Genomic DNA, 26,174 nt, shown 5'->3' on the forward strand with positions numbered 1-26,174 from the left:
GGGATCACACCCAGAAGATCCACCCTGCTGCAGCCAGAAAAATGTCTCATCGGCTGACCTCCACTACCTCTACTATCCAGCTGCTGCCATGCTACAGGCCATTTTCCAGACCGTGGGGCCACGAAACATCGTAAGACACTAAACACCCATTGTTCATTATTTCTGTACCATATATTATGGGATTCCAATATGCTTGAACCATGGGAAAACCTGCAAAGGCGATTAGAGGCCATTCTAAATGCTTCTAGCCCTTTCGGAGGGACCAGCAAGCTACCGAGAGTATGCCATGTGCACAGCAGAGCCTGGCAAGATATCTATGGACTATTTGATATGCCAATAACAGTAAATACAATAGGTCTCATTCCCCTGAACGTGAATGAGCCCCCAATTTGGCAACATTAAGAAGGATGTGCAAGGAGAGGCTGATAAAATCTCAGGGCCTAGCTGGGCTGCCAAAAAGAAGGACTAAAATGACTATCTGTATTTTGAATGCACATACGCTGGCATTGGAAGCATCCATTGAGAACCTCATGGTGAAAGTGCAGAAGATCAAGTATGACATCATTGGTCTGACTGACACAAGAACACATCGATCACACCACACCATTTTTGACACTAGAGAAGAACTATTCCTTGGAACATGTGACAAAAGAGGCATTGCTGCTGTCAGTGTCCTTGTCAACACGAACTTGGCCATGGGCATTGATTCGTTCGAATACTTAACAACCCGAATCAGATGATTACACTTGAATTAGATGTAAAAGATGATCAAGCAGATTAAATAAGATTGATTTGATATAGTAAGCTGAGACTGAAATAACCCAGACTAACCATTTCAAAAAGCTTTTCAAGTTTTTAACATTGTTAGAACAGGTTTATTTGATTTTTTAAGTTCTAGCATATTTTAGAAGGATAAAGCGAATTGATAATAGGCTTTTCTTTTCAGTAAAATGGCTCAAACATCTGTAATGCTCCCATCATCTCATAATCCAGCACCATTGACCAGCTGTGTACTACACAATGGGTCTAGGGGGATCCTAGCACTGCTACCTGTGACCTCCCCAAAAGAAAATAAAACATACCTATTTGTGTCTATTTTTAAATAATCCAATATGTATACTTTTAATTTACTGATATGGAACAAACATATGGAAACTCATAGAATATTATAATGATTTAGTAATTAAAAGAGAGGACAAATTGAATAGCTATGCTTTATGTTAGTTTCAATATCTTAAAAATATGACACTGGGGACTGGAGAAATAGTATAGCAGGTACAGTGTTTGCCTTGCATGTGGTTAACCTTGGTTCAATCCCCAGCATCCCATATAGTTCACTCAGTACCGCCACAAGTAATTCCTGAGTACAGAGCCAGGACTAATCACTAAGCACCACTGGGTTTTTCTCCTAAAACAAATATATAAGAAAATCAAGATGATGCTTTGTATTAAAAGGAATTAACTATAAAAAACAAGTTTTTGTTTTGACATTTTGTTGATTTGTTTGGTTAGGGCTTGGGTAACACCCAGCATTGCTCAGAACATATTTCTGAATCTGTGCTTAGGGATCTTTTCTGGTGATTCTTATGGGAGCAATATGATGTGAGGGATCAAACCATAGTTGGTTGCATACAAAGTGCCTTACCCCCTTTACTGACTCTCCAGCCCCAAACTGAAATTTTTGTATAAAATATATCAACTCCATTATCATGATCACGATCATCCTGTTTTTCGTCGATTTCCTCGAGCAGGCACCAGTAACGTCTCCTTCTTCCTAGCCCTCAGATTTTAAAAGAGCCATTTCAATGCTCTGTCAGGTTTAGGAGAATGAGACCCATCATTGTTACTGGTATTTGGCATATTTAGTATGACATGGGAAGTTTGCCAGACTCTGCCGTGCAGGCAGGATACTTTTGGTAGCCTGCCAGGTTCTCCAAAGGAAAAATAAGATAAGATGTCTTGCGGCTGCTTCTGGGAACTGAGTTTTATAGTCTCTGAGTCTTGGCCGTTCATGGGACCAACCTGGCGCTGGCGGCAGCTGGTGGGTGTGACGTCTACCTACTGGAAGATGGGGGGGAGGGGTCTGGGTGGAGAAGGCCCAGTCCCAATCCGAGTAGGCTTGGAGATCTCAGCCCTGGGACCCGCATGCTTGGGTTCCTCCATTGTAAATTACATTAAAGGGTAACATGAAGACAGATTCTGATTTATAAGTATTTTAAAAACATAAAACAAAACAGAAGACTCAAAAGATATGACAAAATAGTCTAGCAATGCGAAATTTAAAATCTAGAACATAATGCAAAAGTACACATGTTTAATTGATAAATTGAGTAAGCTATTAATTTTAGTAGGAATTAGGATAAACTATTCATTGACAGAACCTTTGAAGATGCAAATGTGAGTCTGTTTTAGGTAATGTATTAAGAGCATTTTACTGTATTCACCAAAGTTAAAAGTAATTGCATGTGTAGAATTAAAGTTTGATAACAGTAATTAAAGTTTACCTGAACTTTATCTGATCTTTATCTTCTCACATTATGAAGGGCACAGAGCTATTAAAATAGCATTAATTTCAATGAAGTTCTAATTGTCATTTGTTACTATGAATACTGAATTCTTTTTTATAGCTTGCATTCCTAAGCCTTAAACATCAGTATTTTTCATGATACAGATGGATAGCCATCTGTATAAATTTAGCCCACATATTAATTTCAACAAAATTTTATGTCTAGACTGATATAAATGCAGTAAAAGTGCAACACTTATTTTATAGTTCCCAGTTTCACAAAAGGATTATGAAAGTGTTTGGTCATTTAAAATCCTATAAGATGATTTACAGACTACCAGGCAGTGTGGTGTGATAGTTTAAGGATGACACGAAAGAAATATGATTTTGGTGAAAACTAGAGCAAAATTTTGAATCTACAGAAAGTGCTCATTTAACTTTTTATATTCCCCTTGACTGACATGTACATTACAAAATTAGTCACTGTCACTGTCCTTCCATTGTTCATCCATTTGCTCGCGCGGGCCCAGTAATGTCTCCATTGTGAGACTTTGTTGTTACTGTGTTTGGCATATTGAATACATCACGGGTAGCTTGCCAGGCTTTGCTGTGCGGGCGAGATACTCTTGGTAGCTTACCGGGCTCTCCGAGAGGGGTGGAGGAATTGAACTCGGGTCAGCCATGTTGGCAGCTTGCAAGGCAAACGCCCTACCCGCTAGAACATTCAGGATCTCTTAATAGTTCTTAATAGTGTACTGTATGAGCTTAAACTAAATAGCTCTTTTGAAAGGAATCTTATTTGTTAATAGTTAAAAAATGTTCACATCAGTCTTTATAGTTAACTACAACTTTATGGTGAAGTTGGAAACATAATGTTCTCAACTTGCACAAAAATATACTGATCCTGTTTTCGTCTAACTTCATTTATATCCCACACTTCTGCTTTCTCAGATGATTTTCTTCTTCCTACAATCTACTGTAGGAATTACTCAGCTTCTTGTGTGCTCTTTCTCCATGAATGTGACCATCACACTCAATATTTGACATGAATGGGGCAACAAATATTAATTATCAACACTGATATTCTCTTACCATGTCCCATTTTCTACTTGCCATCTGTACTGCATATTCAATGGGCCAAATTCTGATAACTCAAGATGTTGATTTTCTTTTCCCCTTTGGGAATTCAGCAAAAACTCATTCATAATATCACTTCACACTGTAGCAGTCCAGATGAGTACCAAATACTAAGCTTGAGAGGAACCCACCACGAAGCCCTTTCTTTTAACAGGAAACTTCCATTGCTAGGAAACAAATACAAAAATATACTATTTGTATTTCTTTATTATAAATATGCAGAGCAATGAGTTCATGCCCATATTAGAAAACGTTGCAGAGCAAATCAAGACATGCATAATCTAAGCTTACTACTCAGATTTTATGGGAGGACAGGAACTAATGAAGGTAGGGAATTTTATCAGTAAGTCTTTTGTGCTTTAGCCATATATCTCCTTTCAATGACATCCTCCTCCCTAAATATGTTCTGTTACTAAATGACAGCACTAACTACCAGATATTTTACTATAAGCCAGGAATCATTCTGAATTTCACTTCCTCCACTTTCACATCTATCAGAAGTTGATCTAGTATGTCTCTAAAATATATACTATGAAGTGAGGGAGATAGACCAAATGGTATAGCACAGACCAAGTTTGTGCAAAAAAAGTGCAATTCCTTATGGAGCACTTATAGAGTTTGACCATATGACACAGTATGTGTTTGTGTGTGTGTTCTGCATATGATCTATTTTCATATCTCCATCTTGACTTGCCATACCTGTATCTATTGATGACTTAACTGTTACAATAACCTCAAGTTTTGTTTTGCCTTTGTTCTAGACCCTCCAATCTGACCTCCGTAAAGCCAACACAAAAGAAATCAGTGTAGCACTGAACTAAATAATTACACATTCCAACATAAAAACAATGACTCCAACTGCATATAAATAAAACTTATACTTCTTTTTATTTATTTCTTCCCTTTTCTATTTTAGCTGTGCAGAGACCAATCTCAGAACCGTGAACTTGCAAGTATTTGATGTGAGTCATTTATTCAGCCCAACGACTATCTCAATCAATTTATATTCCCTCTAAAGTTTTCAGCAGTACAGTTTCTCTGTACCTTTAACAGTAATCATTTTTTATTAAAATAGTAATTTTAACATGTATGAAATATTTAACCTGGGTTTTATTTGCATTTACATGTAACTAGGAATATTGAACATCGTCTATTTGTTTTTTGGTTTAAACCTGACTATATCCTGGGCTTATTCCTGGTTCTGCTTTCTGGAATCGTTCCTGAAGGTGCTCTGGAAACATATACAATACAGAATACAGAAAGACTGCATGCATTGACAAACATCTTATGTGCTGTATTTTATTTCAATCTCCTGAACACTTTTTTACATACATATTAGACATTTGTACATATTCTTTGGAAAAACTGCATATTTATATATTTAAACTAATTTTAATTATTTACACCAGTGGTAATTTAATGAGTGTCTTATATGCTTAGGATAGTAACCCCTGAGGAGACATATTATTTGCAAATACTTTCATTCTTCTATTCCTATTTGATCCCACTCTTTTCACTTATTTATTATTTTCTTTGCTGGGTGGAAGTTTTTGAGTTTGATGCAGTTTCAGTTGTTTATTTTTGCTTTTTTTTTGCCTGTGATTTTTATATATCTGCACTGCACTGTCCTCTCATTGTTCATAGATTTGTTCAAGTGGGCCCAGTAACGTCTCCATTGTGACACTTATTACTATGTTTGGCATATTTAACACGTCATGGGTAGCTTGCCAGGTTTTGCCGTGCGGGTGAGATACTCTTGGTAGCTTGCCAGGCTCTCAGAGAGGGGCAGAGGAATCGAACCTGGGCCGACCACGTTGGCCGCGTGCAAGGCAAATGCCCTACCCGCTGTGCTATGGCTACAGCCCTAAAAACATATTTGCAAGATCAATGTCAAGCAACTTATAAAGGATCATAAGTTATACAAATATCAGCTAAGACTTAGATATCAAAATACTTATTTCTGGTATTTTGAGTAAGAAAATATCATTAGTATAATTTATAAATGATTTTATTTGAATCTCTAAAGTTGGGAATATTTAAACTTAATATTAATAATCCTTGCTAAAACCTTAAACATATTTTGGGTAATAGGCCTAATAATTTTCACCTTTTTTCTATTAGGGTGTGAAAATTAACTGGTTGAACTATATTCTAGGAGGAAAATAGTATTTTTGTGCTAGGTTCTTTAATTCTTTATTATTTTACATTAATTTTAATAATCATTATTCTAAATATTAAATGTTTAATCACAAAGTGATTCCCTTTCTTTTTTAATATCATTCTGTTCCTATATTTTCTTTTCTATTTCACTAAAAAAACTGTTATCAGTTCCTTGCTCTATATTTTCAGTTCAAAATTCTTCCTGGTCCAGGTGTTTTCAAGAATTTTTCCAACTTTGTCTTCTGAGATCACTTCAAAATACTTCTCAACCATCTTCAAGGTTAAAATGAAAAGGAAATTAAATTTTCAGAACAAAATTAACAATCCCTCTACTATTTTTACTATTTTACAATCCTTTGGCTTTCTTAGAGCACATAGAAGTTTAGCAGTTCCCAGATTTATATTTCACACACAAAAAAATGCTACACATTAAAAAAATTAAGTTGGCTAAATCTAATTCAGAAAAAGAAGTCAAGTAATCCTATGTGGTTCATTCTCCTATGATATATTCATTTATTTGCTCATTATTTTCTGGACAAAGGTCTTTTCTTTACCAGCATGCATTTTATTTAATACTGCTCTGATCAACCAGAATACTTTTGCAGTCTGATTTTAGGTAGCAATCTTAGCTCATTTATTTTGACAACATTATGCCTCGAGCCTCGAGCAGGCCCCAGTAACATCTCTTTCATCCTAGCCCTGAGATTATATTCAAGGCTCTTTAGGAGAATGAGACCCATCATTGTTACTGGTATTTGGCATATTTGGTACGCCACAGGGAGTTTGCCAGACTCTGCCCTGTGGGCAGGCTACATTCGATAGCCTGCAAGTTTGTCCAAAGTAGGAATGAGATAATAAGATGTCATAAAAAGATGTCCTGATAAGATGTCCGGGAGCTGGATTTTATAGTCTCTGAGTCTTGGCCGCTGATGGATTATGCATTTCAGAAAAAAATATAAAATATGACAACTATTACTATAAATTATTTTATCAGTATGTATAACCATGGCAGAAATGAATAGGATATTCAATGGTTAATACAAATACTGCTGATTTTCTACACCAAGGCACTTGTAATATCATACAAGCAGCCAAGTTCTTAAAGTGAAACAAAATTTTTCAGGTTATATCAGAAGGAATAAGTTATTCCTCCAATGAATGAGTCATCAAAAATAGTCTTCATTTTACATTAACCATGCAAACGTATTACAAAGGAACAGAGTACTGTTGCTCAAATCACAGTGATCTTGAGTTTTAAGAGCAGAGTTATCACAAATGAGGAGCATGTAAAAACCTTCTAGAGCTGTGTTTCTCAAACAAAAACACTCTGTCCTCCTGGGAGTTACCAGCATATTCCAAGGAGCATACAGGTAAAAATTATGTAAATGGAGAGCCTGTGGTATAAGTGTTGGACTCAAGCCAGTAAAACAGAGGGTCCTCAGGAAAGAAACCTGGCCATAGTAAAAAAAAAATAATAAAAATAAAAAGCCCTGAGAAATACTGCTTTTAAGGGAAATTTAGCCATTTTCTAAAACATTTAGCAGGGATATTATTGGAACAAACTTTTAGCCAAGTTTTATTTGTGCAACATTGGAAATCTACATGATATGCTAAATATAGGGAAATTCTCAGGCAACAAATTAGTGTCCTATTTCCCAACACCTCTACTGAGAATGAGTAAACCACCAGTGACTTAATGGGAATATTTTAGAGAAACTGAAGTGCAGGGTGTTGATCTTTCTCTTTCCTAGGACAACCTCTGAGGTGGAAGCCAAGGACCCCCAGGCCAACTCCAGTCTATATCCTGGCAAGACAGTCCCAGGATGAGATGTATTTTCCATACATTTATATACATAAGAAAATGTTACAATTTCCATATTTGTGATGAGTCTTTCTTCAAAAAATAAAATTTCATTTTTATTAAGTTTCAGAAAGTAGTATGCTTCTAAGAATTTTCTCATATTTTTAGGTTGCCCAATATGTTCCTACATAATATCATAATTATCTTTTCCAACCCTTTGTATTTCTCTTGTATTTCTTATAATCCCGTTTTCTTATTTTGTTTATTTTATTAATTTATTTTCTCTCTTACTTCTCTGTGATCTGTGCTAATTTTATCAATGTTATTAATACTTTAAGAGAAACAACTCTTGTTTTTATTGATATTTTTGAACTTTGAAATACATATGTTATTACTATTTTATATAATTTATATGAAGTTCTTTAGTATGCAATGATTTTTTTTATTTGATTAGTTCCCTGATATAGGAATTCATTGCTAAAAATGTTCCTCTTTTTTGAATTTTGGTTTCTTGAGCTTCACTCAGCTGTGATCAGGGTTTATTCTTGGGTCTATCCTCTGGGATCACTCGGAACTTAAAGGGGGTTATGAATTATCAGAGATTAAACCTGGACTGGCAGAATGAAATACAAGCACCTTACTCCCCGTATTATATCAATGGTCCCCAAATTTCCAGTTAATATTTTTTCTATAATAAGTTGTGACTTCATTTTCATTCATCTTCAGGAAGTTTTAAAAATTTCACTTGGATTTCCTCATTGACTCAATGAATGCTCAATTCCTCATTGTTTATACACTAATATTTGTGATTTCTCCTTCTTTCCTTTTTTGATTGATTCTAATATTTTTATTTCTAGTTTTATACTACTATTATCTAAAAGCATACTTGATATAATTTAAATGTCTATAAAAGATTAAAAATTTTTTATGCCCCAACATGTAGTCTATTCTTAAGTGTCCTGCAAGCACTTGTTAAAGATGCCATGTATATGGTTGAAGCTCTATATCTATTAAGCTTATCTCTATACATATTTAGGTATTTTGCCCTTGGATCCTCTATAAATACCTATTAAATTTGTCCTACTAATTTTTAAATTTGTTTTCTTTCTTTGGTGATTTTCTAGTTTTGATATAATTGGGTTATTAAATTTTTCCACAAGTATAATGTTACTATGCATTTGATATGCCAAAAACAATAAATACAATGAATCTCATTCCCCTGAGCCTGAAAGAGTCCTCAATATAGCAGCATTAAGAAGGATGAGCTAGGAGAGGCTGATAAAATCTCAGGGCCGAACTAGGCTGCCAAAACGGAGAAAGACTAAAATGATTGTCTGTACTTTCGATGTATGTATGCTGGCATCGGAAGCATCCACTGAACACCTGATGGTGCAAATGCAGAAGACCAAGTACGACATCATTGGTTTGACCGAGATGACAAGGCATCGATCACATCATGCCATTTTCAACACTGGAGAAGAACTATTCCTCGGAACATGCTACAAAAGAGGCATCGCTGGTGTTGGTGTCCTTGTCAACACAAACTTGGCCATGAGCATTGATTCATTCAAATGCCTAACAATCAGAATTGGACTATTATGCTTTAATAGATGTGGCTCACTTCCAGCAGTTTCTATCTTTGTTTTCTACACACCAACATCCAATTACTATGAAGAAGAAATTGTGTTCTACATGGAGCTGGAGAAGTTCTATAAAGAAGACCACACCTTCTACAAGATCATTGTCAGTGATTTTAAAGTCAGAATAGGACCTAGAAGTTCAGCCAAAGAACTCCACATTGGGACCCATGTCCTAGAATGGATTGAACAGGGTGAGAGACTGTCTGAGTTCATCAATGTCGACCAAGACCATCCACGGTAACTCAGAGTTTAAGAAGGCTGAATCTAAACGTTGGATGTTGCAGTCTCCAGGTGGAAAGTTACACAATAAAATTGACTATATCATATTCAATTGAAGGTTTTGCCTGACCGATGTCACTGTTGTCCCAAAATTCCAAAAAGTGATCGTAACACCAACTCCGTTGTGCAAAATTCTACTTCAGGGACTAGGGAGAAAGGGTTGCAAAGTTTAAGAAGAAAATTCCCAGAATGACCACCAACTGGGAGCTGTTTGGCACTATTGGCACAACATGGGAAGATACCGTTGTTGATGATATTGACAAAGAATATGATAGACTGGTTCAGCAACTCCATGATTGAGTGAGGAAAGCCTAGAGAGAGAAAGCCACATAAAGATGCCTGTCTTCAGAAACTCTTGAGCTTATTCTGCAATGTGGCTTGACGAGAGCCTCAGGCAACTACAAGCTAAAGTCTGATCTCAAAAAGCAGTGCAGAGAAGTGATAAAGGAAGATCTTAAAGAGAGAAGAACAGCAGTCCTGGCTGATGCAGCAGAAGCCAGAAAAAGCATTTGCAATCCCCACCTGTCCTACGCCAACTACAAGATCAAGATGACTGCCCTCCAATGTCCTGATGGATCTACACATCTTCCAGAAGGGCAATGGAGAAGATTATCCATGACTTCTACTCAAATCTCTTTGATAGCCATATCCCCCTGCCCACATACCAAATTCCACAGGATGAATATGTCATTCCCAACTTTCTCCATTCTGAAATCTGACACACCATTTAATCTGTAAAGAAGCGAACAGCACCCGGCCCAGACATGTTCAGACCCGAACACCTAAAGAATCGGCCGTCAGTACTCATCAATACACTGGCTCGACTCTTCACATGTTACCTATCTGAATGCAAGGTTCCATTCCTATGGTAATCCAGCAGAACCATTCTACTGTAAAAGAAGGGAGACATCCACAACATAAGGAACTATCACCCGACCTGCCTTTGTTCGTCGTTTACAAGCAGTTCACTCGAGTCATCCTGAATAGGATTTGAAGAATACTTGATGAAGGACAACCATGCAATCAAGCCAGGTTCCGAAAAAGATTCAGCATGATCACCATATCCACACGGTGACCAAGCTTACTGAGGTTTCTTGAAAGTTCAAGATGATGCTCTGCCTAACGTTCATCAATTTATAGAAGGCCTTTGATTCTGTTGGTACTGAAGCTGTCAATGAAGCTCTAGTCAAACAGGGTGTTCAAACTCAATACATCAATATTCTATGGATTCACTACCAGGATCTCACCATTCTACAAGGAAGTGATCATCAACGTCAAGAGAGGGGTTTGGCAGGGAGATACCATTTCACCAAAACTCTTCAGTGCCACCCTCGAGAACATCATGTGACGACTTTAATGGGAAGGAATCATTGTGAAGATAGACAGTTGGCAATGACACCATCTCTGCTTCACTGATGACATCGTTCTAATAACACCAAACATTAGCCAAGTAGCACAAATGCTGGCCGACTTCAACTGTATGTGTGGAAAGGTCAGACTCCAGCTGAATCTCACCAAGACAATGTTCATGTGAAATGGACCCATTCTTGACATTCCATTTGCTGTGATTGGAATGAACATCTTCGAATGCAGCAGTTATATTGTATCTAGGTCGAGAACTCAACATGAGAAATGATCTGGCACTTGAGCTGAGCAGGAGGAAGAGAGCGGCTTAGAATGCCTTCAAAAGCATGGAAGAAATAGCTAAGAGGATAAAGAACCTCTGGCTCTGGGTACATCTCTTCAATTCCACTGTTCTTACTGCATTAACATATGCCTCAAAGATCCGGGTTCTATGAAAATAGGATGAGAATGCTATTCGGGTCTCCCAAAGAGGAATCGAAAGAGCTATGCTTGAAATATTATGTTTCACTAAAGTGAGAGAAGGAATCCGGAGTTTTGACCTCCATTTACAACCAAGAATCAGGGTGCCAAAAATCAGATGGGCTGGACATGTAATGCATTTTAGAGACAATCCCTGGACTGTTTGAATACTACTACTGGACCAGAGCTGTTACTGACTGGATTCCACGGGATGCCTGGCCGTTCACCTACGAGTTCACCTACAGACATCTTCGTTAAGACACTCTTTGTACGGTTTGAGGCTGTTCATGTTCCTGGAGCGAGTAGAAACCATTGTGTTACACTAGCACGTGACAGGGTTCAATGGAGATGTTACTGATTCTTAGTCGAGCAAATCGATGAGTAACAGGATGACAAGTGATCAGATGATCATGTTGCTATCAAAGTTTTCTTTTATATAGGAAATTAAATTTATATATTACAGTGCTACTATGCCATTGGGCCACACTAGCATGAGACAGGGACAAATGGAGACGTTACTGGCAGCCGCTCGAGCAAATCGACGATTAACGGGAACTTAAGTGATTAAGTGATTAAGTGCTACTACATTTTTCACATATATTAATAGCTCTTAAGTCTGATATTCCTGTTATATTGATATTTTATTGGCACTTATTTTTTATTTCATCACTTGCTACCTTTCTGACTCAAAGGAATCGGTGAAGTATCTGAAGTATCTGCTTTTTTTAGTTTCCTTTGATAGTCAATTTATATCCCTTAACTTTAAGTCAGTGCTTGTTTTTATAACTTAACAGTTTTTATTTTAAGTAGCATATGATTAGAGAAACATCTGTACCTTTTAATGGTTGAATTCATCCCAGTTACACCCAGGACAATCTATTAGATGAGGGATTGTTATTGCCATTACTGTAAGTAACGTTTATTTATTTATACATTCAAATCTTTATGAATTCTCTTTTTTTTTCTTTTTTTCTTTTTTTAAATATGACTTTGAAGGGAAGGGACTGTAGACAAATGCCTTCAGCTTTTGTTTCCATAGAATTTGATTCTTCAGAGTTGAACTCTAGCAAGATACATTGACTGTCAGTTTCTATCTTTGAATGTTTTGTATATGTCATTCTATTCACTTCTGGCCTGTAAAGTTTCTTTGGGAAGTCTGATGAAAGCCTACTAGCAGGAAGTTTGAAGTTAACTTCTTTTACTGTTGTAATTTGTTGGGTGTCCTGGTCTTTGAGTAACAATCCAGCACCTCTGTAAGCGCTCCACTTGGGTGTGAGGAATGTACCTCATTTCCATTCTTTCTATCAAATAGTCTTCTCAACAGTCTGACAGTTCTGAGACTTCAGACCAACTCCAAATGGTAATTTCCAGGCATCTCTTTCCAATCATCTATTATCCAATGAAGTATGGCTCTCGTTGATGTCTTCTATATTTCAGTCTGCTTTGATCTCTTTGCTGCAAATAGTGCCTCTGCTTCACTAGCTGTAGAGTTCTCACAGTATATTGTTCTCTTGGTTAATTCTTGGCTGTTTAGAGAAATGCACAAAGTAATCTCCTCTGTTGCCATATTGGGCTAGAATCCGATCCTCAAAACTTTCTTATGGACTTAATATGCTTGTGTAATCTAAGTAGCCACTCCGTAACTCTCAATGGTTGAATAGTATAACGTGCATGTCATGTATTACAATATGCATTATATAGGGACAGTTAAAACATTCTCTAATTTATTTCTTAATTTACAGAAATTTTTTACACTTTTTCAATGATAAATTGCATTTTATTATTTATGTAGTTATTTAAGCTCCCTCACACTAGACTTTTTACAAGCTGATGAACACTGACAATTATTTGTTCTGAAGAATGACAACACATTCCTAGTCAGTACAAATATGTAGTTGAACTAACATTAACATCATCACCATTTTATCAATTACATAATAAAACGAATTACCAAGTATCCAAATATTTAGTCACACAACTCAAAGGGCATATAAATATTATATATCTGCTCAATTCATTAGCAAAAACCCACATTTTGTTTCACAATTTTTGGGCAAAAAATTCACACTTCAAACAAAAATAAGTCAGTAAATAACTTAAGACAAGTATGAAAAAATGAAACTTAGGAAAGTTCATGATTAAAAATTGTTTCGTCAACAACAAAGTATCTCTATATTATGAAAAAAATTAGATTAAAAACCATATCCTACATATTTTGCACAAGAGAAGGCATCATTTTACTAAAAATACTTAAGAGCACCCAGCATCTGTTCCCTTTTTAGACCCACCCTGTAAATCTGCACCCAAAATTCAGACAATAAAATAAGTGGGCTTTACAGTTATTTTTGTAAAATTATGTTGTCTTGGTGGATTAGTGTCAAGATTCTGTTTGTCAGAATTAACCATACTTCACCATGTAATCACAGAGTTTATGCCATTTTTTAACACCTGGGGTGTGACCTTTATGTGAAGTTTTTAAAAAATATGCCAGTTTTTCTGGAAGCACAAAGTATGCTATCTATGTGATGAAATGAGGCAAGTAAGTATAAGTCAAATCTTATATGTCACTATCATACTAAAGTTACTTTTATTTTTTACTTTTAAAGTGTATCTAACATGGTGTTATGTTTAAAGAGGGTGATATTAAATATATTTAGGAGAAAATATATCTGGTCATATATATTCAATATGCTAAATTTGGAAGCATAAAAATAAAATGTTTGAGATAAAGGTTTATTACAAGATATACTTAAATTCTTCTGAGCTTTATTTTATGAGTGTTATGTTTCCTTCAAAGATTTAACTGAATCTGAAACATTTAAATATTTTATTTGGGGGTTGTTTTGCTTTAGGAAGATTTCATGGCTTGTTTTATTATTTTTGCTGAAATAGACTTCACCAGACTTTATGGCATGAATTTTTAAAGGCATCTTTATCTTTTTTGAGATCCCTTGATAAAATACTGTGTTTATTGTATGGTATGAAAAGAATGTGAGAAATATTCTCATCAGTCCTAAAAGTATATCTTTGTCAGAATGCCCCAGATGTGATTAAATGTTTACACTCTACCCATTGTCTAGTCACATATGATACAGTTATCAGCAGAAACTATATATGCGTAGAATAAGTACAAGTCTGTAATCAGGAAGAAAGAGACAAAGGGTGCCCAGGATTGATGATGAAGAACAGTGTGAGAAGAGTTACAGTTGAGAACTGTGACTAGTTCTGGAAAAGAGTGAAAAATGTTGCAGAATGAGAAGTTATGAGCAGTATGATGAGTTTGACTTAAAGTTGACTTTGAGTATCTTTTGGACACAGGTAGAGTTGCCTTACCAGCTGTGATTGGGTCAAGGGTGATATGCAGCTAATGTACTTGGCTTATGAAACTGACCTGATTGTTTAATATATTGATGTGGTTAATGCATTCCCAGAGGTGCTGGGATCCACCAAGACCACATCAGCAGTTCTGAAGAAGGCCCATGGGTCTAGGCATGGAACGTGGGGTCTCACATATGCAACATCTATGATCATTTTAAAGTTATTAAAATTTGTCTTTTAATATTTTATCTATGATAATTTATAATTAAATTATGTACTTTTGGGGAAAAATGGCCACATAAGGTGATATTCTGGGGTTATTCCTGGCTCTGCAATCACAAATCATTACTGGAAGTGCTCTGGAGACAATATAGGTTGCCAGGGATCAAACCGAGGCCAGCTACATGCAAGACAATCATCTTATCCTCTGTACTATTATTCTGACCCAAATTTATATAATTTTTATGTACAATTGTTTAAAACAGTTGTTAAAAATGAATATGTTTCAAATAAATGATGAATTATGTCACAGATAAGACCATGTAAAAGTAATGGATTCAATAGGAAACCTAAAAATAATGTTATTTATAAATATTCATCTGTTAATTTCTTATTGCATATACAATATAAAAATTACAAAATTCTTTTTAATTTAATGGCATAGATGGCAAATTTAAAATAATTAATATTGTTACTTATATTATGTATAGGACTGGAGCGATAGCACAGCAGTAGGGTGTTTGCCTTGCGTGCAGCCGGCCCGGCTGAGCCGGGTTCAATTCTTCCACCCCTCTCAGAGAGCCCAGCAAGCTACCAAGAGTATCTCGCCTGCACGGCAAAGCCTGGCAAGCTACCCATGATGTATTCAATATGCCAAATACAGTAACAACAAGTCTCATGATAGAGACACTACTGGGCTCGCTCGAGCAAATCGATGAACAACGGGAGAACAGTGCTACATATTATATATATGTGTACAAGAATGCAATGAATATACATGTACATAAAAACTTCACCTCGTAGCTAATTTATGTTTAAATAATCTTATAATTTTTTATTATCTTCAGAGACCCATGAAATTATGTATCTACTTTAGGTGACTTTAAATTCTAAAGCAATAGCATTCAACTGCTGGTCTGCTAACTTGACCAGTAATGAAACACAGAAATCTCCAGCAGTTTTCCAAAAAGTTATTGCTGCTTTCAACTGATAGCATTTTCAACCTCAGCTCAGCGGGTCAACACTGATTGTAAAATTTAAAACTGACTTTCTACTTTACCCACTCCCTCAGCTCCTGTCACCACCACCCTTGCTTCTGCAAGTGAGACACATCCTTCACTATTTGCTGCAACTTGTCCCAGCCTTTACCTTTTGCTCCTCTAGATTAACTGATCATACAAATAATCATCAATGTCAATCTCCAGCCCCACCAGTCCTGCCAATTAAGCCTGTGAAAACTCACAGCACCTCGGCCTAGTCCTAGTCCCTGCTCAATCAGAGCTCAGCATTTAGTGTCAACCCCACCAAGGGTGCAGAGAAATCACCACATAGCAGCCATAGCTCCCAGAAATTACTAGAGCCATAAGCACTAGTCTGATATTCTCAATAGGAAAACCAGATCACCACTAAGACCGTCTAGAACTGGAGCTTTTTCATTAGCACCTATAAAGCACCAGGAATAGTGAAAAAGAAATGAAAGAATTCAGCTGTTTCAATTGATTGGGACAGAAGCTCATAGAAGTCTTCAAACACATCAGAACTTTAGATACTGCTCAAAAATGACCTCAATGTATCAGATCATCTCAGTGTTCACAGAATGGAGGAAATCATTGGATAACTCAATATACTGGAAGAAATATTGATGTAATAAGTGAAAGCATCCAAGCAGAAATAAAGGAGCTGAAGAATATAAGACTCTGTGGAAGAATGGAAAAGTCAAAGATAGTACCAGTGATTTTAAAGACAGGATACATGACACAATAAATAGTAAAATAATTTTTTATGTAGGAGTACGGCTATTTATTCAATCACTGATTAGCTGATTGAATTGGGCATGAATTCAACCTTACTTTTTTTTAACTTTGTTTATTTTTTTCTTCTTATATTTATTAATTGAATCACTGTGGGAAAAGTTACTAAGCTTTCAGGTTTAATTCTCTGTCAAACAATGATCAAACACCTTTCCCTTCATCAGTACTCATTTTTCACTACCAAGAACCCCAATATACCCTCCATCCCACCTCTCCCAATGCCTGTGAGGCAGATGATTTCTACTTGACTCTTCTCTACATTGATTACATTCATTACTTCGACAAAAGATGCGCCATTATTGTTTAGAATTTCCCCCCCCAACAATAAGAATTCCTTAAAAGGCATTGTGAAATACTTTGTTTTGTATAGCTGGTTATGAGAATCATATAATGTTGCCCAGCAGCAATAGTGGCTGCATGATTTTTGATTTCTACAAAGAGCCATATAATTACGAGCTTGGTTTCTGTGCATCTGGTGTTATGGCTGTGCCAGAGAGCTGCTCGTGGGGGGGCAACTTGTGACCTCGGTAGGGCATGAAGGATGAGCTGGTACCACTCCCCTACTCATGAGACTGCAGTTGCCCCATCACAGCTGGCTCATACCTGACTTTCCAATAAGCTCTGAGGCAGTGGCCACCTTGCTGCCAGGGGGGAAAAAGGTGGAAGGGAGCAATACCCTTTCCCTCCTAGGCACCGTAGTTTAACACATGGTCCATTCACTTTTCTGCCACAAGCTGCCAGGCTCTGGAATAAGTCCTTTTGCCTCTGGATCCATGGCCGTGCCAGAGAGCCACTCATGGGGAGCAACTCATGACCTTGGTAGAGTGTGAAGGACGAGCCAGTACCACCCCCCCTTACCATGAGACTACAGTTGCCCATCACCGCTGGCTCATACCTGGCTTTCCAATAAGCTCTGAGGCGGCAGCCACCTTGTCTGTGGTCCAGATGCATTTCTGCCAAAAGCCACTGGGTTTCGAGATTTGTTTCTGAGTTTCTGGGATCATAGTCATTAATCAGCTTGATCAGAAGTCAGAGAGGCTGTTTGTAGATGGCAACTCGGGGACTTGTTGGATGGGGAGGAAAGGGACTGTTCCACCCCCAAATGATGAGGCCCCATGTGTCTCATCACTGCAGGCCCAAACCTGACTCTCCAGTGGCCTCTGGAGGATGGCAGTCACCAGGGCGCCAGGGGGAACAGGCCAAGGCATGAAACCTATCGCCAACTGGAGTGGCCCAGTGCCAGTAATCCACTGCAGGAACAGGACGCATTTCTGCCAAAAGCCTTTGGGTTCCAAGATTTGTTTCTGAGTCTCTGGGATCATGCTCATTAAGCAGTTCAATCAGGAACCAGAGAGGCCATGCCTCCAATTATATAGCTGAGTCGGAGGTGGATTGTCATTGTATCTCTCACATACATAACTTTTGGCCATTTACTTTCTTGGTAAACTTTGTCCCAAGTTTTTGGGGTCTGGCCAAAGGCACAGCAGCAATTTTGGGGTATCTGTAAGTCTGACGGTGGCATCAGGCTGCTGATGCACTTGCCTCACAGGTACAGATTGACCTGCTGGTGGCACCATACCCTCGAGTAAAATGATTTTTAATAAAGAAAATTTGATGTATTTTATATAAAATAGAAGAAGAAAAATCTTTCTCATTATGTAAATTCCAGGGGGAGGGGGAATGAACATAAAAAGAGGAGAGAAAGGCTACTGAAACATTTACTCCAAAGAATGTTCTCAGTATGAGAAATGGGACTGGTAGTCTAATACAGGAATTGCAAGGCATAGGAAACAAAATAAACACAAGCAGAACAAAACCATTTGCATTATAATAATAATGGCAAGAATTAAAGAGAAGTTGAGAAATCAGAGAAGCAAAATACTGCAGACAATAGAAAGAAGATTCATATCTGATTTCTCAAATGAAGCTCCAGTAGCAAGAAGACATATTCAAAACAATTAATAATAATAATAATAATAATAATAATAATAATAATAAACCTCCTGCAAGTTGTAGTTCAGATTTGTGGTGATTTTTTTAAAAATATGAATAAAAACTCAAAACCATGACTGAAGACATCTATTGCATCTATATAATCTCTGAAAAAAAAGGAAGAGGCTGGAGTTGGATGCACATAGTTAGATGCACAGCACCATATATGGTTCCCTAAGCCATGCAAAGAGAAAATCCTAAGCACCGATCTAGCTGTAAACCCTGAGTACCATCCAGTGTGGTCCCCTAAGTTTATGTTTTAATACTGAATGTCTGTATGTAATTAAAATATTGTTGAGGAAAAGGCTGCCAAAATCCGACCATTAAAGAATGGCAACAAATACATATCTATAAATTCTCTAAAAGACTGTGAACTGAATACTGCTCTTGAAAGCCCACACAGTTGGGTCTAAGAGATGCTTAAGGATCATGCTAGCCATGTTATACCTGGATTCGATTTCCAGCAACAGATGACACCTGAGCATCACTGGATGCAGCTCCGGAGATTCCCAAGCATAGCAAGGGTGGCCTACCAATCTCCAGCACCACAGGGTCAAAGTAGCCTGGCATCCTCAGGTATTTTTATAGAACTGCTGGCCTCACTGGCCAAGAATTACTAGCAAGGGCCCTTTCTTGAGCACTGTTTGATAGCCCACCCATACCCAAAACTGGTAAGGTAAGGTAAGGTAAAGGCCCTCCCGTTGATCGTCGATTTGCTCGAGCGGGCCCAGTAACGTCTCCAAAACTGAAACAGTGAAAAATGGATAAGAAAAAAGAAGATTTAACTTTCTGATATTTACCGGAGACACTTGAACACTTGGACTCTCATGACAAGCACGAGATAAGAGTCAAAGGATGGAAACAATCATAGATACTAATGATAGATTTTAAAAAGCTAAGGCAACCATACTATAGTAGACTAAGCAGCATTCAATCTAAAGAAAATAACAGAGATGAAGTGGATATTACATACTCATAAATAATCGATAGACAAAAATAACAAGTATTATCAATATATGCACTAAGAGCTGGAGAGTTGCACAGCAGGTAGGGTATTTGCCATGCAGGTGGCCGACCCATGTTCTATTCCTCTGTCCCTCTTGAAGAGCCTGGAAAACTACCAAAAGTATCCCACCTGCATGGCAGAGCCTGGCAAGCTACCCATGACATAGTCGATATGCAAAAAACAGTAACAACAAGTCTCCCAATGGAGACACTACCGGTGCCTGCTTGAGCAAATCAATGAACAATGGGAGGACAGTGCTACAGTGCTATATGCACTAAATGAAGTGACAGTTAAATTTAAAAACAAACTATACTAATAGATCTGAGCAGATGTACTAATAGCAACACAATAATGTAGCACTGTAGCACTGTCCTCCCATTGTTCATCGATTTGCTCGAGCAAATATTCACTGTCACTGTCCTCCCATTGTTCATCGATTTTCTCGAGCGGGCCCAGTAATGTCTCCATTGTGAGACTTGGTTGTTACTGTGTTTGGCATATTGAAAACGTCACGGGGAGCTTGCCAGGTGTTGCCTTGCGGGCAAGATACTCTCGGTAGCTTGCCGGGCTCTTCAAGAGGAGCGGAGGAATCGAACTCGTGTCAGCCATGTTGGCTGCGTGCAAGGCAAACACCCCACCCACTGTGCTATAGCTCCAGCCCAAGCAAATATATATATACTAATATATATATATATAACTCATGAACAGAATGTATATATTATATATTCTAGTTACATATATCTAATTCATGAACAGAATATGTATATATACTGTTCATGAGTTAGAAAGACTACTGTCAAAATGAAAATCTTGCTTTAAAGCATGATATAGTAACAGATTCAGTGTAATCCCTCTAAATTTATTCATAGCACTTTGAAAAGATATTGTTGAAATTTATATGGAGTAATAAAAAATAGATAAAGAAACCTAAGGATAATAGAAAATGGGAGAATTTTCTCTCCCTATTTCAAGCTATACTATTAAGCTGTAATAATCAAAACAGCATGGTACTAAAACAAGGACATACTCTCAGAACAATGAAATAGATAAAAAATTTTAGAGACAGATCCTCGGGTATATGTATGGAAGGTTAATCTCTGGAAAAGGAGAAAAAAGTAGGAAGTGAAGCAAGAGAAGTTTCCTCAACAAATGTTGTTAGGAAAACCAGTTGTTCCCTGCAAATATATATATGTGTATATATATATGTGTGTGTGTGTATATATATAGATCCCCTTTTTAACACCATATTAAAAAGTCAAAACAAAATAAAGACTTCAATATTAGAATTGATTCCATAAATTATATTGAGTATAACTTAACTTTTCATGATTATCTAAGCTGAAAGTATCTTTAATAATTTGATGACATTGGCCAAGCAGCAAAGACGAACAAATATGACATCAAACAAAGAAGCTTATGCACTGCAAAGGAAATGATGCCAGAATCAAAAGGAGCCCTATAGACTGAAAAATAATTGCCGAACACTCATCTGATAAAAGGTTAATGTCTAAGATGCATAAAGTACTAGTATTAATTTATAAGTGTACTGCTGGAATGTTTTATGTATGAAACTTTGCCATTAACATTATTTTAAATTATGGTGCTTAAAATATTTTTTTATTAGTGAAACACCATGAGATACAGTTACAGACTTACAAATTTTTGTGCTTGGGTTTCAGTTATTTAATTATCAAGTACTCATCCCTCCACCAGTGCCCATTTTCCACCACCACAGGTCCCAGCATCCCTCCCACCCCTCAATCCTCCCATTCCACCTTGCCTCTGTGGCAGGGCATTCCCTTTTGTTCTCTTTCTCTCCATTTGGGTGCTGTGGTTTGCAAGAGAGGCATTGAGTGGCAATCATGTTTGGCCTGTAGTCTGCTTTCAGCATGCCTCTCCCATACTGGGAGGATCCTCCCAACACCCTTTATTTGGTGCTCCCTTCTCTATCTGAGTTTCCTTTTCCCCTAGCATGTGTGGCTGGCCTCGAAGTTATGGAGCAAAATTCCTGGTACTAATCTCGGCCACTCTTGGGTGTTAGTCTCCTATTTTGTTATTTTATGTTCCCCATATGAATGCAATCTTTCTGTGTCTATCCAACTCTGACTCATTTCACTTAACATGATACTTTCCATGTAGTACCACTTGTATGTAAATTTCATGACTTCATCTATTCTAACAGCTACATAGTATTCCATTGTGTAAATGTACCAAGGTTTCTTTAACCAGTCATCAGTTCTTGGGCACTCAGGTTTTTTTGCTTAAAATATTTTTAATTTAAAAATAAATAGAATAAATATATGTACCAGCAGTTTAATATCTAGGTACTTGTGCAACAACTTGAAATCAGGGTTTCAAAAAGATATTAGTATTCCAAAATCATTGCATTATTATTAATAGCAAAGCAGTGCCAACAACTCAAGTGCCTATTAACAGATTAATGGATAAACAAGAAGCAGTTAAAAAATATAGTGAAAAAAATTCAATCTTAGGAACATCAGACACATGTCATTATTTTAATCAACTGTGATAAAGGGATACTGAACTAAGCCAGTTACAAAGGAACAGATACTGTATGATTACATTTAAGATATTTAAAAAATATATGTCAGAGAAGAGTCATAGGAAGTCAAATGGTATTTATCAGGGTCTGAATGTAGGGAGGATGCAAGGAATCACTTAAATTTTCTTGAAAAATAGGTTGGAAATCATTCAGTGAGAACCTACATTGAATCTCTTGAGTCTAGGTCAAAATATAGAAAAATAGAATGTTTGGAATAGTATGTTTTACAATATATGAAAAACAAATCAAGTGTAGGGCTTAAAATAATTGAAAACTGTTTAAAACATTCTATCAGTATGCGAAATTTGGTATGCTTCCTTGTTTATTACTATACTTTTACTGTGACAGGTGTTATACATTAACATTTGATGACTATAAGCTAAGTTAATTTTTTTCATTACTCTAGAAATGTATGGAATTGATTATTTTATAAATTTGCTTTCCACTTATGTCTATAAACATATTAAAATAAAACTGGTAAAATATATGGGTAAGTATACATAGAGCATTTAGAATAATTTTTGAAGGAAAATATTTACAGCATCAATTTACTAACTGCTTTTAATTTCACAAATACAGTGAATACATGCTTTCATTGAACAACTTTCCTTTTGGAGTATCTACATTATTGCAGTGTCTACAGGCTGCATGAATGATATTATCTTTATAAGTTTTCCAACAATTGGAAGGAGAAAACAAAATCCCAAGTTCTGAAATAAATTATTTAAACCTCAAAGGAAATTACACTAGCCAAGTATATTATCAGGTGTAAGGTCTAAGAAGAGTTGAGTGCCCTGAGAGTTGCACTTTATTATCAAATAAACCTTATTAAAACAAAGAAATCATTTTGACAATGCAACAGCCTGAGGTATTTTGACAAAAAATAGTTTTACAATCATTACAAAGCAGTATTTTAGAGTGACCATCTGATATATACCATTTCATTCATTTCCTTCTCTAGGAAGAATTACATGCTTAATAGCACAATATGGATTATTTTAAAAGGAAACAAATATGTATCCTTTAAAGTATGTATCATTTATTGTAAACACTAACATTTAATTCATAATAGATGTGGCTACTACTAGGTTATATTATATTTCAAAATACAGAGAAAACTGTGTAGAATTATTTCAAATTGCTTCAACCAAATTAATTGAGTGTGTTCTACTTTGTAGTCATTGGGAAAGGAATTTTACATTTGTCATTCAAAGAATCATCAATCAAAACATGCATAATTTTATAACCATTTGTGGGAAAATTCATATAACTTTTGAACTCAGTTGTGGAGAAAATAATCATAGTTACAAAACTATATGTTAGTCTATCCTGACTTTATTTCCAGCTAATATTGGTAGAGCTGCATCAACTTTTACAAATAAGAAAAAAGAAGGAGGATGCATGTTTCTGGAAGCTGATCATTAATATGAATGCCATAACATTTTTATTAGAACCACTGTCATGCTGTAAAAAAATATTCACAGTAGAAAGGAAAAGACAAACTTAAAACTATGGAGACATCACCACTCCCTAAATTCACTTCAATTCTTTTAACCATGTTTATTGATTTCCCGTAGTATTCCAGAAACTGTTCAATGTTTGAGGAGTATAAACATAAGTAAGAAAAACAGAATGGGTGTTCGGAGATCTAAGTACACATTGACTGAAAAACTGCTGAATTGCTATTTGAAGTAAGTGAGGTCTGGAGCCATTTGGTCTTCTTGTGCTCAAGACAGAGAGCAGCCAGTGCCAAACCGCTCAGGTGAATGGATGTGTAGGAGAATTTATAAGGAGGCCAGTATGATGGTCCAGCATCAACAATTAGAGAACTATATAGGGCAAAGTTTATGTTTTTTGGAGCTATAGCACAGTAAGTAGGGCATTTGCCTTGTACACGGTGGACCTGGGTTCAATTCTTCTGCCCCTCTCGGAGAGCTTGGCAAGCTACCGAGAGTATCTTCCCTGGAGGGCAAAGCCTGTCAAACTACCTGTGACTTATTCGTTATGCCAAAAACAGTAACAACAAGTCTCACAGTTTGTTGTGAAACGTTACTGGTTCCTGCTCTAGCAAATCAATGAACAATGGGAAGACAGTGCTACATGTGCTATTTTAAGTGAGAGGAAAGTCATGAGCAAACTGAAAAGAGATGAAGAAATTAATATAATTGCCTCCTATCTTGCACAAAATGGTGACTTGGATTCATGTGTTAGGTAAGAAGTGACTAGCTTCTCACCTAACAGTTTAAAACTTTGTTGAAGGTTAGTTTAGAGGATCTTCTTACTAAAATATATTAAATATGAAAACAGAGAAGACATTAGGAATGAGCAAATACTTTAGTTAGCAATTTTTTAGATGAGTGAGACAGAAAAGGAATATACATTTGAAAACACAGAAATTGACTTTGGGCACAATAATATTTGATACATATTATTAAATATATTAATTGAGATTTTAAGTAGACCGTTAACTATACAATTCTAGCATTTAAGGAAAATAGTCTCCAAATTCAAAGATGTGCATTTTGTAGTTTCCAATATTTATAGTGTTTAAATTGGGAAATGAAATACAATCACTTAGAAAATTAGATCAAATAGAAAAAAAAAACATCAAAATCTTAAGCCCTGGAATCATTGGGGTATTTAAAATTTAGGAAAGTAAACAACAACTTTCATCGCCTGTGAGATAATAGTTGAAAGACAGTTTTGTTCTAAGAGCTGACATGTGCTGTTGAACAGGTAAATTCTAGGTGCCTATGTAGAGAAAAGAGCCAAGTAGAGACTCTGATTGACACACATCCTACATGCCATCATGAATTCTTGGTCAGGGCAACATATGTCTTAGGAATAGGCGTGCTTTATTAGTTCAAACTAATCAGGACTGCCCTCCGACGTCCTGATGGATCCATCACATCCTCCAGAACGGCAATGGAGAAGATTATCCATGACTTCTACTCAAATCTCTTCGATAGCCATGTCCACTTGCCGACATACCAAATTCCACAGGATGGGTATGTCGTTCCCAATGTTCTCCCTTCCGAAATACGACACGCCATTTAGTCAGTAAAGAAGCAAACAGCACCCGGCCCAGACAAGGTCAGACCTGAACACCTGAAGAACCTGCCGTCAGTACTCATCAATACACTGGCTCGGCTCTTCACTCGCTACTTGTCTGAATGCAAGGTTCCATCTCAATGGAAAACCAGCAGGACCGTACTACTGTTCAAGAAGGGAGACATCCATGACATTGGCAACTATCGCCCGATCTGCCTATTGTCTGTCATCTACAAGTTGTTCACTCGAGTCATCCTGAATAGGATTGGCAGAACACTAGATGAAGGACAACCATGCGAGCAAGCAGGGTTCCGCAAAGGATTCAGCACCATCGACCATATCCACACGATAACCAAGCTCATTGAGGTTTCTCGGGAGTTCAAGATGCCGCTCTGCTTAACGTTCATTGATTTAAAGAAGGCCTTTGATTCTGTTGAGACGGAAGCGGTCATTGAAGCCCTAGCCAATCAGGGCATTCAAGCCCAATACATCAGGATCCTCTGTGAGCTGTATTGCGGATTCACTACCAGGATCTCACCATTCTACAAAGAAGTGATCGTTGATGTCAAGAGAGGGGTGCGGCAGGGTGATACCATTTCACCAAAACTCTTCAGTGCCACCCTCGAGAACATCATGCTACGACTGGAATGGGAAGGAATGGGAGTGAAGATAGATGGTCGGCAACTACACCACCTCCGCTTTGCTGATGACATTGTTTTAATAACACCAAACATCAGCCAAGTGGCACAAATGCTGGCCGACTTTGACCGTGAGTGTGGAAAGGTAGGACTACAGCTGAATCTTACGAAGACAATGTTTATGAGAAACAGCCTTGTTCCTGACGCCCCATTCGCTCTCAATGGAACG

The 26,174-nt window shown here is 37.0% G+C and overlaps 1 pseudogene; it reads left to right on the forward strand.

Annotated features, from left to right (window-relative positions):
• Positions 1-470: 470 nt before the first annotated feature.
• LOC130027314 (uncharacterized) lies at positions 471-25,559 on the forward strand (annotated as a pseudogene).
• Positions 25,560-26,174: the final 615 nt, after the last annotated feature.

Source organism: Sorex fumeus, unplaced genomic scaffold (genome assembly GCF_029834395.1).
Source record: "Sorex fumeus unplaced genomic scaffold, SorFum_2.1 ptg000037l, whole genome shotgun sequence".
In the NCBI taxonomy this organism is placed as follows: domain Eukaryota; kingdom Metazoa; phylum Chordata; class Mammalia; order Eulipotyphla; family Soricidae; genus Sorex; species Sorex fumeus.